Here is a 14,610-nt window from a genome sequence, read left to right as displayed (position 1 = left end):
TGATCCCTGTCATTAATTTTGAAAATATCGTTTTGATCTGGGGTGAATGCTTTCTATGATTTTTTTTTTCACCTTTAACGATGGGACCAGTTAATCCTCGTTAGATGTTGTTGCTTGGAGCTATGTTCTTGCCTTTCCTGATTTTTCAGTAGCATTGTGTATCGGAGGACTGGCGCGGTAGCAAGTGTTTTCTGACCTAGGTGTGAAAGGAGTGCTGTTAATTGCTTTGCTATTTGAAAGTGGGAGGTCACTTTATTCCCTTAAGGAATTGGTCTTCAAGCCTTTTTATGCTGAGCTCCCCTTGAGTAAAATATAATTTCTGCCCCCCCCACCACAAATGCTTATATTTTCTATTGTAAACAGTCACCATAATCCTTCAAGCCCCCCACCACGGGGCATCCTTCAGCCCCCCCCCCAGTTGGAAGGCCACTGCCTTAAGGCACCCTAGCTGTTCAGCATACAGAGGCCCCCTTTTCATTGGTGGGGCGACTGCTTCCAAATTCCACACAATGACTGTTCTACTGATCAGGCTGATCGCTTTCAAACCGTTGCCAAGTAGGGGATAAATGCTCCTACCGGCTGCCCCCTTTGGCTTTAATGCTGTTGCTGCTCCAGTGCCCCCCCAATGTTCCACACAAATAGGTCCATGCCTTCCTCAGATAGGTGCACCCGACCCTCTAAGTAATACGTTATCTACATGTATCAGGCTGTGGCGCATGTGTGAGAAACCATGCATCTGCAAAATGTACCCATTGCTTGTTTATTTTGCAGGAGTTTTCCACTGCTAAGAGCGCAGCACTAGTTCAGCTGTAATGCATAATTTATGGCACAGTAGTGATGCTTATGCGGGTGGGGGGAGACTTCTGACCCTTTGGAGGTTAGTGCCTGGCTCATATTAGCAAAGGCCTTCCTGCTAAGGTGTAATATTTACTTTTTGTTCCCCCCAGTAAAGATCGCTTTGGTCATGGGTTCTGTCCCTGCATACCCTCCTATTTCTGGTGCCGATCATTTCCTGTACATTTTGCTGTCTGCAAACTGTGACTCTCTATGGTTGATAGTTACATTTAAGAAACTGAAACAGGTCCTTGTCTTTTAAAGGATACACACAAAATGACTGCAGCATTTTAGGTACAAGAGCTCTGCAGTTAAAAATGTATTGCCTCTCCAGAACACCCACCTCTAATTTTATTAGCAAGCAGATGCAACTAGCTAAAGCCACAATGGGTGAAGTCTTGGAGGAAGTTACCACGCTTCACTCACAAAACAGGGCACATCCGCCAGGAACACCCATAGCAAGCCCACAATAAATTGATGGTTTTAATGTGCTTTTCTTTGATTCCGACAATTCTCTGTATTTGAAAGGATGAGGAATTTGAGCCTATCGCAATTCCCGGTGAAGTTAATTGTAAATGGATGATAGAGGGTCTTGATGAAAGTAGAAGAGAAATGCGTGAAGAAAAGGATTTCAGGTAAGCAATGTATTTTTTTTTTTGTTAATCTATTTGCTGTTTGGGGGAGGAGTCCACACCTGATGTCCCCACGCGTAGGAATTCCCTTTTTTCACACATACAGGTGAATGCTGCACAATGCCCACCACTGTTTCTAGAGTAACTCTCTAAAGTATAATGGTCTACTAATTTCTCTTGTTATTGGCAAAACGCTATGGGTTGAACGCCCTCCTCAGGGACTGTAGTCCAGGTCAGAGTATGTTCATAGCTAAACTGAGTTGTGGGTAGTTGCATGGGGAGGGAGGGAAAGCATCAAGGAGAGCATGCATAAACACAAATTCAAGGGCATGGATAGGATCGTGCTTAAGGGGAGTAACTTACCCCAGTGTACAGTCAAGCAAAATGTTTGTTGTATTGGCAGTCACATTATGAAGTTTCAACTTGCCTTTTTCCTACCTGCAGCCAAGAAACCATATTAAGAGACAGAAAACATTTGACGAAATATTGAAAACCTATTGTGATGCAGGTGGGACTAATTGAGGCTTTAAAAGAAAGGTAGAGGAGTAAAAGCAGCTACTGGTGAAATCTGGAGTGCACTACAAGAAGAAGATGCATTGAAAGAGAATTATATTGTAAAAGCTGATGGGTGGAAACTGACTATTCCAAAACGTATTAATGGCTGTTAGGTAAGATTTCCACAGAGCTGGTAAATATTCCTTTCCTGGTTCAACCCCAGAACTTTTTGCTTTTCTAGTGGGATATTTTTCATTAATACCTCAGTGAGTGGGAACCTTTTTCCACACTCACCTAATCTTTAACTCTTTTTATGGGTGTCATTTTTAAGACTCCCCATAGTGTCTTTTAAAAGTTATCATGTTTAACAACTTATTGGCAATAAGTGCCTGTTGTTGCTGGGTTGCCCTAGGGGCTCCCCATTTAACTTTCTTGTGCTAACCTTGAGTGAACTACAGTTGCCAAGGGTAGAAAGGATCTTTGGATCCACCAACATTTTGTTAGGTGAAACCAGCACACCCCACCTTAAGTGGAGTGCTGGGGAGATGCAATGTATCACCTTTCACATTCAAACTGTAACAGTTCTGTTACAGTGACAAGCTTACCTTTAATGGCTGGTGGCAGCGATACCTTTTACTAATTTGGTGCACTTTACCAATGGCTGTGATCACAGCTGCAGTAAAGGCACCTAAGGGTGCTCATTTTACCAAAATGGCCCCTGTCTTCTTTTTCTGCCATTTTAGTGTTTCTTGTCGTTTCTTGTTCCTTCCCCTGACATCCGGGGTGGGAAATTCCTTTGTGAGATTTTTGTCTTCAGCGGGAGTCACCAGGACACCCCGCCCAGGCTCCAGTCAGTCTGTAAGCACAGGAAGTGAGGGAGGAGTCCAAAACTTCCCCATCCTTTGTCTTACGCCTTGCTTCAACTGGGACAAATCCCAGTGGGGGGCGGCTGTCCTGATTGGACAACCAGACACCCTTTTCTTGTAAAATGCGGGGAGAGAATGCAGAGGTTGTGCTGTAGTTCCTGATAAATACTGGAAACCTGGAAGCTGAAGTCATGTCGACCACTGGAACAGAAAACAGAAGAGGATGACGAAGGAAAAGCGGCGGAGATGATTTCCAGTGACTGGAGAGCCTGCTGTGTAACTAGAGCCTGCTGCAGCCCATCCTTCCAATCGACCTGGGGGTCTCCGAAAACGACGACCCGAACCCAGAGCCTGGTGAGACCCACTAGACTCAAGAAGACCTGCATTTTGAGCCATCCCACGGGTTGCTGCGTTCTTGCAATACCCCAATACCCTGGAACCTCCAGCCACTGTGCGGTGCACGGTCTTCCGAATTCCGAATCTCGCTGAAAATTATTGGGCATCTTGGTGTATCTCCAGAGACATGAATCGAGTCCGAAAAGTCCCCTCTCAAGAGTGCTGGACCTTTGTAACAACGAGAATTCAATCGTGATATGCTGTCTTCTCTGCTACTTGAAAAGGCAACCGCATTCAGCCGCAAGGGAAATGTTGCCTAGAGCCTTCTTCATCGATCCCTGCTGCAAAGTCCCTTCTGTGGTCTTGTGTTCAGTCTCCAGGACAAGGAATCCACTGACCGGGTATTTGGCTGCAGACCCTGAAGTTCTCCTACTGCAATCTCTTCTTCATTGCTGAGGTACTGTGTTGGCTTGGGTATGTGCTTACCTTAAGCCTTTTGGGATTTCTGTGTAGTCCGGTGGTGTTTTCTGTGATTGGGAGGTTCCCCCGTCCAGTGCACCCAGTCCCACTGCTAGAATCCTGCTAGGGTGTCTTCTGTGAAGCTCCTGGACCCTCTTCTAACCCTAAAAGTAAAGTACTCTCCTGTTTGCCCAGTTTTCCTAAGGAACTCTGACTTTTGCTACTAAAGAACTTATTCTAACACTGCCTGTTGGTCACTAGTCCTAGTGACCCCCCCTTCTGCCACTGAGAACACTCATGCTCCAAGAATAAGGGAAATACTTTGAAGGGATTGGGACTTCTGCCTAGAAAAGAAATCAAGTGTTTTACTTACGTGTAAAGAGTTGGTTGGTAACTGTAATTCTAAGAGTGAACAGTTACAAAAGTTCTTACTGATCTTGAATGTGCGATGCACTATTCTTAAAAGTATGGTTAACATCTTTTCTTCCTTAGCCACTGTTTTGCCAGTCTAATAGAAAGTAGATGTGAAGGTATTTTACTCTCCTGTGATTAGATTATGCCTCTTTACAAAAGTAATGTGTTGGTTTTGCAAGATTAATCCTCTAGGGTAATTGTATGAGTATCCGCCAACTGTTGGTATCACCAGGTTAGTCCTGTTAGGATAACTGTATGAGTGTCTCCCAACTGGGTCTTGCTTCCCCTGACTTGCTGCTAGCCTGTCCTTAATAAGTCTACATTAGGTTGTTGCCTACCTAGAATAACTATTCAGTAAAGTGACATTGGGTTTTACTTTCCCTTTCATTGTGAAGTAAAAGTATGTGGGTTGTACTTACCTTGTGTTAGCTGTGTGCCATCCAAAACAAGTTACCAGAGTTATTGCTTTCCTCAATCTGGGGTTCCCTTAGCGCCATACTACGAGGTCCCTCAGCGGGTCCCGTCCTTAACGTGTGGCCAGACCACACGTTAAGGAAGGGACCCGCTGAGGGACTTTAGGGCAAATAACGGTACTGCTAATAGCAGTACCGTTATTTGCTCCTTCCCATTCCCATTGAACCCTATGGGGGCTCAAATGGGAATGCGGAAGGGCCTTAGTGAATGGGGAATTACCGCCCGCCAACCTTGGAATGGGGCGGTAATTCCCCATTCACCAAGGCGGAATCGGTAAAATACCGGCGGCAACCATGGCGCTAATAGCGCCATGGTTACCGCCGTCCGTGTAATGAGGCCCATAGTGTTTCTGTGTTTCTTTGGATCATTTGTATTACAATTTCACTTGTACTGTGCCTACTGCCCTCTCTCCCTCCTAAAATAAGCCTGGCTGCTCTGTCTATGCTACCCTGAACTCAGGTGGTACAGCCTTATGGCCAGCAGCGGCTGGAGTAGCTCCTGCTTGTACGTTTTATAGAACTCGCTGGGTAACCCATCCGCCCCAGGCGCTTTACATGTGGGCAGGTGTTGGATCACCGCCTCCAGTTCGTCCACGGTGATGGGGGCGTCCAGGTCCGCTCGCTCTAGGTCATCCAAAGTGGCAGCGCAATGTCCTCTATCGTATCTAATATATCTTGGCTCATGTCCTCTCCTGTGTCCTCGTATAATCATCTGTAATACTTGAGGAACACCTCATTTACCCTTTCCTGGGTATTATGGATTTGACCCTCCGCGACCCTGATCTTTCTGATCACCGAGCGGGGGGTCTCATTCTTGTACAACCAAGCCAATAACCTACCCGGCTTATCCCCCCCAGCATGCAGCCTCTCTGTGTATTTCTTATAGTTCAGTTTGCATAATCTGTCCCAGAGTTCAATACAAGCTAGCCGTAAGTCCTTTATTTTAGCCCTGTTCGCACGGGTGGTCCCCGCATTTCGTATCAGGTCCTCTAGCTCTCTTTCTGTCTCTTGCAGTTCCCGCTCAATACCCCCTTGGAGCCCTTTGGATTTAGATATTGCTACTCCCCGCACCACCACCTTGAATGCCTCCCATACTGTTCCCACCGAACGTACACTGCCCGTATTAATTTCAAAGTACTCCTCGATGGCCTCCCTCAAATCCTCTCGGAAGCCCGCATCCTGTAGAGCCTCAGACCTGAGCCTCCACGTTGGGATCCGTGCCCTGGGGGGTTGATGTCGCCACTCTATGACCAAAGGCGAATGGTCGGAGAGTACCCAGGCTTTGTATTCCGCCCCCACCATTTCTCCCACTATCTCGGCAGATGCAAACACGTAATCTAGCCTTGTGTGCAGGTCGTGTGGCGCTGCATAGTGCGAGTATTGCCTATCCATTGGGTGTAGTCTTCTCCACACATCCTCTAGGCCGAGGTCCATCAACAGTGTCCTCAGTGCCCTAGCTGCTGGCGCCGGCTTTTCTAACTTGTCATCTGACCTATCTATCCTGGGGTTCAGAGTGCAATTAAAGTCCCCTCCCCACACCATCGCGCCACCCGCCAGGGGGCTGATTTAACCATATAAAGACCTAATATATACCGCTGTATCATGGTTAGGGGCATACAAATTTATGACATTCACTTCACTGTTCTCCAGGAGTCCCGCCACCCCCACCATTCTGCCTTCCGGGTCTATTGTCGAACTAAGCAGCTGAAATGGTACTTGCGGTGCCACCCATGTAATCACCCCTCTTGCATATGCCGAATATGTGTCCCCCATGATCGTACCCCTCCATTTCCTCCTGATCACCTCCAACTTCTCTTTGTTGAGGTGGGTTTCTTGTAGCAGAGCTATGTCAATCCGCATCCTCTTTAGGTACATCATCACCTTGTTACGTTTCAGATAGCTATTAAGGCCCCGCACATTCCAGGTCACAATTCTGAGATTACCCGATGCCATTGATTTGTTCGTCATTTCCCTGTAGGCTCACACACAAACTCAAACTAAAACTCCCCAAAACTATATACACCACAACCTTCCTCTCCTCCCCCCCACCCACCTCCTCACCCAGACCCAACAACACCCATCCCAACCATTGCCCAGCTCCATCCCTGGATCTCAGGCACCCCCACATCTAGCCCTGCCCAGTAAGTCTATACTCGGGGCTCAGCAGGGTAAAGTCGCCCTAATGGCTACTTAACTACCAAATCTCGGGGGTAGGTTGCTACCGTCCCATTGCTCCTACTACCCATACTATCACGCATGATGTTAATGCTATTCAGTTCCAGCATGCAGTTGATACTCTATATTCCAGTCCAGCCAGAGCACAAGGTCCAAGGGCTACAAATTCACTTAAACCCCCCGTGTTCCCGAAACAAGTCCACCTTCCCACTTATCCCCTTAATGTCCATGGCACCGACTCCTCACTTATCACGCTCGAGGCGATCTCAGTCAGCCTCCTGTTCCGGGCAGCCCTGCAGGTCCAGCCACAGCACCTTTAGCCTCGCCGGGTACAGAAGCATATATTTGATGCCCGCAGCACATAGCCTCCTCTTGACGGCCATGTAACTATATCTTTGCCTCTGCACCAGCATCGTATAATCTGGGTACGCCGTGCTATTGGTGGATGCTCTCTCAATTGTCCCGCCCTTACGGAAATATTCCAGGATCTTCTCCCTGTCTTTGTAATTCAGGATCCTTACGATTATTGGCCTCGGCGGAGCTCCAGGTCGTGGCCTCCTCATCAAGGCCCGATGGGCGCGCTCAACAGTAAACCCCTGTGAGAGTTTTCTGCTCCTATCCCCTGGAGGATCATGTTTTCTACATAGTCTGTGGGGTCCGGGCCTTCCTCCCCCTCGGGCAGGCCGGCCACATGTATGTTGTTCCTCCTCGATCTTCCTTGCGCCTCCTCCACTCGATTTTCAAGGTTGGCCACCTGCTGTTTTAGCACATGGACCTCCTTTGCATTGCTCGTGCTGACCTCCGTGTTGACTTTCACTGTGATTTCCAGGCCACTTGTTCTCTCCGCCAACGCACGGACATCTTGACTCAGCAGGGTAACTTCGATTCCCACAGCGCCAATTTTATTTTCCAGGGCCGTCCGCAAGTCTGCCATCGCTGTGCCCCATTTGGTGCTCAAATCCGTTACGGCCGCCAGGAACTGATGGTTATCTCCTTCTGCGGCACCATCAGCGGAGGCCGCGCCCGTGCTTTGCGCCGCTCCCGTGGGGGTTCGCTGCGTTTTCGCAAAGACCTCCATTGTGGATTGTTTGGATTTGGCTCTCAGTCCTTTCACAGACATCTCGCGATTCTCAATCGTATCTGGTCCCCTCACTGCGATGCTGATGTGTCGTGCTCTGGTCCCTCAAATGCCAGGGTGCTAGTTGCAGCGGGTTGCGTTGTGCTGTGGAGCGCGGCAAAATGTTCAAGCACAGAACTCAGCAGCTGCTCACCTCCTTTGCAATGGCCTAGTCACATGTAGGTTGTGCCAGACCGGGGTATGTTCTGGTAATAGTGTGTTACACACTCGCATGTCTCAGCCATGTCAGCTGCCGGGCCCGATACAGTGACTGCATCAGAGGATCGTCAGTTTTGTTTCGCTGCCGCGTCCTGCTAGATCCCTTTGTTCTCTGGGAGCGCCGCCATTTTGGTGTTTTCGTCCGCAGCCTCTCCCCAGGGTACTATGTGTCCGTTCGGCTGTTCTCCAGTCTCCCGCGAGCCGCTCATCCGCTCACGTTCTTCCCGGCACCTTCCCACACGCTTGTGTGTTTTGCTTCCAGATTCAGGTGAAATACATGCATTTGTTGTTCGGATCAGGATGTCGGATCACGGAGCACACGGGGCTCAGAGCCTATTCCATGGCTGTCCAGGCCACGCCCCCATAAACTCGACGTACTTGAGGGGAAAAGACGACTGAGATCTGCTGCTTCGGTCTGTACAAAAAGGGAAGGCAGGGAGGCCTTTGTTCCGAAAACTAACCCAATACAGATGATGGAGCTTTGAACGAGATCACGTGACATCATCTGCAGCGTTGCTTTTATCATTGTAGTTCTAGGAGTCATGAGAAAGAATTCAAAGACAACAGGCTTTTAAGTCAATAGTAAATTCTTTGGTAAACAACACGCAATCCGGGTTTTATCTGAAATTTACCTTGAACTAGTTTGGGAAAAGAGGCATGTCTCTCAGCCGTTCACGCAGATCTGAAGGCCGGGCTCCCAGTTCCCCTGTTAGTAGTATCTCCTGCACCTCCGCCTTGCTTGCTTCCCAGACTGAGAGGAACACAAGCACGGAAGGAGTCGTCGCCCAGCGGAGGAGGGAGTTTATGGGGAATAGTATCTAAAAGACCCCCGGCCCTAGGCCCTGTGTACCCACGGTGAATTAAAATACAAACCCGTGTGTGCTTTTATCAAATATCTCAATGTCCTTGCTGCTCTGAGTTAAGAGAATGCGATGTACTCGTTATTAAGTGCTCTGTTTATGTAGATACCAAGGACCTTCCCCTTCATCAGAGTTGTTTGGTAAAATCAAGGACCCGCTTATTAATACCTTTTGTACAAATTCTCCAAACAGAGAACATAATTCATGGGACTGTGGGGGTGCCAACTTTTACATTTAAGGTTGGGTTGAGTCAAAATCATGCCACAACCTTTTACCCGGGTGATGTAATGAGAAGTGTCATTTCATGCTGTGGTGTTTAGGCAATCAGCTACCATGACTAAAATGAGTTTCTTCTCCACCCCGCTCAATGGGCAGTGTCCTTAGGCTGATGGGGCAGTTCCTAAGAACACAATTTAACTGGCTGACTCCATATACAATCAAGGCCCAGGCAACCCCCCTGAGCTCCCCTAGCCAGAGATAATCAATTTATTTCAATGCTCTGCTAGAGGGTACCATGGCTCACAAGTGATGGTGCCACAATATAAATGATAAATATTATTATATATGGAGCAAACTGCTATTAGAACACCCTAGAGGGTGTTTGACGTTTGTGATTGGTCAATCTGCGGGCTATTTGAACTGGTATAGCTCGCAGATTGGTTACAGCCTGCAATTTTAAATGCAGGTGCTGACCTGTGATCTCGTCGCTGCAGCTGCCACCGCCAATTGAAGGCTGTAAAGTGTCCGTGTTGTCTGTTATCAGGGAAACCGTTTGAAGTTGGCAAAAAGGAGAAGCTGAATGCTTTAGTAATGTGGAACGTGCCCTCTAGCATATTTCGCCGCAATAAAGGAACGTGCAACCTTGCCCTGATGACCTCGGTGCATCGTTATAGGGGAATGAGTAATGGAGAAGAAAAACTTGAAAATGTAAGTTGATTATGTGCATGCTAAGTGTATGTGTGTGCCGATGCACGTTGGAAATGTTGTGCTGCTCTGTGAATGTGCAGTGCTTGAATGTTTACGTTTTTTGTAGTGTTAAAAAAAAAAACACCTGAAATGTGCTTAATTAGAACACTGGCCCACTGAGGGTGTTCTAATAGCTTTATAGACCTGCAGCTCGGGCCGTACCGGGTGTTATGGTCCCTCATTCCTCATTAACTCAGTCTTTAGCACCCATAACGCCCGGTACGGCTCTCGCTGCAGGTCTATAGAGATATATTTTACAATGCATGAGTGAGGCAATTTGTTTAGTTCACAACTCACAGAATTACTTCTTGGTAAACCCAATTTTGGCATCCAAAGAAAAAAAAGTTCCATATAGGTAGACTGATTTGCCCATGATCACATAGATTGGTCAATCAGGGATTGCTAGTTGTGATTGCTAGCTGTGAGACCAGGTTTTCGAGTTGCAGTTTGCAAATCTGTGCATTTCTCACGGCACACTTTCCAGTTGCATCTTAAGTTGTCCTGTGTAAAGGATGGATGTTTGCCAATATCTGTCTTTTTAGCGCACATCAAATACAGTACCTCAGGTGCCAGAATCAGGGGAGGACTGGAAACATTTGGCTATAGGGTAGGCACATTACAGTGGCCCATTGTGCAGGCCTGCAAGCCCCCACACAGCCCACAGTGCAGCACCCTCCAGAACACACATCCAATTGCACATTTGATGTTACAAATACTTCCAAAATGAAACATCTAGGAAACCAAAATATAGTGCTGTTAAACAGCAATTTAGTTTGAATGGAAAATATGAAATATTCAACAAATATATAATATTGCTGTTTATTTTTTGTGTCATTGTACATTTGCTTTACACAGACACGCTCGTTTTGTATATTGAGTTGCAGTGCTGTTTATTTCTTTAATAGTTCTTATTTTCCATTAAAACCAAGCTATGTTTACATCTCTAAAATTGTGTTAACTATGTGTTTTAATTCGCAAGTATTATTTAATATCAAAAATGCAATTTGAATGATCGGATGAGGGTACTGCGCTGTGTTCACTTTCTAAAAGATCTTACTTAGTTACTCTCCCTCCTTCACACATTTACTTAATCACACTCGCTCTTTTACTCCACCCACTCGCTCTTTCACTCACACACTGACTCGACTTAAACGTGCACAATTGCAGAACAAATATATCTTGAAAAGGAACCTCTTTGGTGATTTTAAATATGTTACAAACGATCAGTTGTACTAAAGAAACACCGTGTTACATTAGTATCATATTTTTACATGTTGCATACTTCGGCGAGCAAGCTTGCTCATCATGAGGTATATATTTAACGAAATGTGAGGCATGTCGGTGATTGTGCATGTGAATACCACCCCTATTTCAGTGGTATGTCATCTACAAACATGAGAGGGCATTGACCTTTTTCACTGAACGAGTGTGCAGCACAACTTGTATAAGCACAACTGTGATGTTGTTACTTTAAGTTCGAACCTCCCATGTCACGTGGAGAGGGAGTGGGAGCAACGGAAAAGGGTGGGGGGCGGCGGGGGATGGCAGTTTCCAGTTTGTAGTTACAGAATAAAGACGTGCTTCGTTCGACTCCTGGTGTCCGCCTCTTTATTTGTGCTACGCACGTGAGGGGCCATGTCGGTTGACCGTCAGGCAAGGCCAGCCTGAACGGTACATTTGGCGACGAAGGGGCGAAGGACCCGTGGTGCCAGCATCCCTCCTCGCAAAGGCGCGAGTTGATGAAGGGAGGTCATGGATGCCATCAGAGCTCAAGAACGTTCGGCTTGCTCCGGAATCCCCATCGCGCAGAGGTGCCCAAGGCAAAAAGAAGACAGCGAATCCCTGCGCAGGAACTCCAGTATCTCAAGGGCGTGCAAGCGCAGGCTCTGCCCTCCGGAGCATCTTTTACCAAGGCAGCAGTGCTCCACGTGGCTCTGGAGAGCAATTGGCAGCGGCCGTATATGAAAGAAGGCGGCCGTGTTTAGAACACTCCAAAACACGCGCATGTTAAAGCTGGCAAACACGTGGCCCCCAAAGGCACTAAGGCCTCTCAACGCAGAAGGGAGCAGGCACTGTCGGCAACGCCACGCTATCTGTACTCCCACCACCAGGGCAAATATCGTGATCAAAGAATGTCAGACAACCTCACATTGTCACACAGTGGGTAAACAACCTTCAAGACCGTCAAATAATCATTTAACTCTGCAGTAAAATGTCTGGGGACGACACACTCGCCATTCCCCTCACCCCGGCCCCAGCTCTACCATCTAGAATGCAGGACAGCCTCTTCACTCAACTGCTCACGCACTTTGACCTAACATACTTGTTTTAAAGGCCTCCGTGTGGCACAGCGTCCGTGTGCAGCCCATCTCCCAGCCCCCTCCCCTGCCTCGAAGTCCCCGTTCGTGTGCTTCTGCCGCCCTCCCCAACCCTCCCACCTCCCCTGATTGGACCATCTGGCTGTCATAAGCTACCCTTCCAGGGCAGCCCTCTGCCCGGCAGCCCCCTGTGGCTAACGGCCCCAAGGCCAAGGGCGGCTCCGACATTGGCGGCTCCAAGATGTGTCTGCAGGTGTCCGCAGGGGACGCCAAGGAAGCCAGCCGCTAACAGACACCAACAAAAACTGTGAGTGTGGCATGGGTGGGGAGTAGAGCAATTACTCTACTCCAAAAAACCACTGCCACTCTATCTCACCTCCCAATAACTTAGAGTGCCATAATATTAGCATGTCCACACTTAGATAGAATTGTGAACATTAGCCTGTGTCGCATCTAGTGGGAATTGTGAATGCTGGCATGTCCAGACTTAGAATTGTAAATATTAGCATGTCCACACTTAGATAGAATTTGTAAATATTAGCATGTCCACACTTAGATAGAATTTGTAAATATTAGCATGACCACACTTAGATAGAATTGTGAACATTAGCCTGCGTCGCATCTAGATGAAATTGTGAATGCTGGCATGTCCACACTTAGATAGAATTGTAAATATTAGCATGTCCACACTTAGATAGAATTTGTAAATATTAGCATGTCCACACTTAGATAGAATTGTGAACATTAGCCCGCGTCGCATCTAGATGCAATTGTGAATGCTGGCAGGTCCACACTTAGATAGAATTGTAAATATTAGCATGTCCACACTTAGATAGAATTTGTAAATATTAGCATGTCCACACTCAGATAGAATTTGTAAATATTAGCATGTCCACACTTAGATAGAATTGTGAACATTAGCCTGCGTTGCATCTAGATGGAATTGTGAATGTTGGCATGTCCACACTTAGTTAGAATTGTAAATAATAGCATGTCCACACTTAGATAGAATTTGTAAATATTAGCATGTCCACACTTAGATAGAATTTGTAAATATTAGCATGTGCACACTTAGATAGAATTGTGAACATTAGCCTGCGTCGCATCTAGATAGAATTGTGAATATTGGCATGTCCACCCTTAAATAGAATTGTGAACATTAGCCTAGGTCGCATTTAGATGGAATTGTAAATATTAGCAGGTCCACACTTAGATTGAATTATAAATATTAGCATGTCCACATTTAGAAAGAATTATAAATATTGGCATGTCTACACTTAGATAGAATTGTGAACATTAGACTGTGTCACATCCAGATAGGATTTTGATTGAAGGATAGCATGCCCGCGCCTAGATGAAACCGAATGTTAGCATGTGCCACACTTAGAACTGTGAACACCAGCCTGAGCCGCATCTAGATAAGATTGTGAATGTTAGCATGCCCACACCTAGATAGAATTCTGAACATTGGCCTGCGCCGCTTCTAGATAGGATTGTGAAGGCCAACAAGTGCCACACTTAGACAAAACTGTGAATGTTAGCATGCTAAAGGTCAGGTAACCCACTAACCAATATAACCTCAAATCTGCATACTTATCGCACTCAAAAACACACATAACCATCTCTCGCACCACAAGCCACACACACTTCACAACACTGCAACAACACATAAGCCGGAGCAACAGCACACGCGGACTGACACCGATCCAATACCCGCACCAAAGCTCAGCACCCGGTGTATACCGAGTTGAAGCTGCCAACAGAACACCACTCCTCTCACTATCCTACTCCCTCTTCACCTTACTAACCCATCCCACCTTATCGTTTACAGATCCGCCAGAGCGCCTGGGGACCAATTCCGTTGGTGACGGTGCGCAGTACAAATACCTTTAACATTTAACATAATCCAGCAGTCTGGGGCCTCGCTGGAAAAGATGGGTTAGAGACTTTGAAGTGTGCATCAAGGCCATCATTCCCCTAGACGAGGAAAAGAAACACAGCACCCAATGTGCACCCGAAGTGTGCTGTTATGCTTAGGAGACTGGAGCTGCTGAGCCCTTGCTGAGCCTTTGCTGGAGTCCCGTCCTCAAGAAGAGGCACTGCCACAGTAACACACGGTGAAACTCTTCTCGGAACTTCAACTCAAGTAAATATTAATCTTGGGACCTGGGTCCAACACGATGGGACTTTTGGGTCGGGACTTTTGATGTCATCAAAACTTGCCCTTACGACTTTCTTCTCTCCTCTGAATTGCAGCGTCGCTGCCTATCGTCTGGCCCCGCCCCCCCTTCCAGCAAGCCTAAAACTGGTGTGTGCACGCTCACCCGCAGTGCACTCAAAGTGTGCTGTTTGGGAGTGTGGGGGCCTAGACACTTGATCTTTCCCTGCCGTGGACTAAATGCGACACGTTTTGATACTGAATATTGGATATCACTCTGTAACTGGT

This window comes from Ambystoma mexicanum, chromosome 2p, assembly GCF_040938575.1.
Source record: "Ambystoma mexicanum isolate Mex_15411 chromosome 2p, UKY_AmexF1_1, whole genome shotgun sequence".
Lineage (NCBI taxonomy): Eukaryota > Metazoa > Chordata > Amphibia > Caudata > Ambystomatidae > Ambystoma > Ambystoma mexicanum.
The sequence above is the reverse complement of the archived record's forward strand: the minus strand, read 5'-3'. Positions refer to the sequence as shown.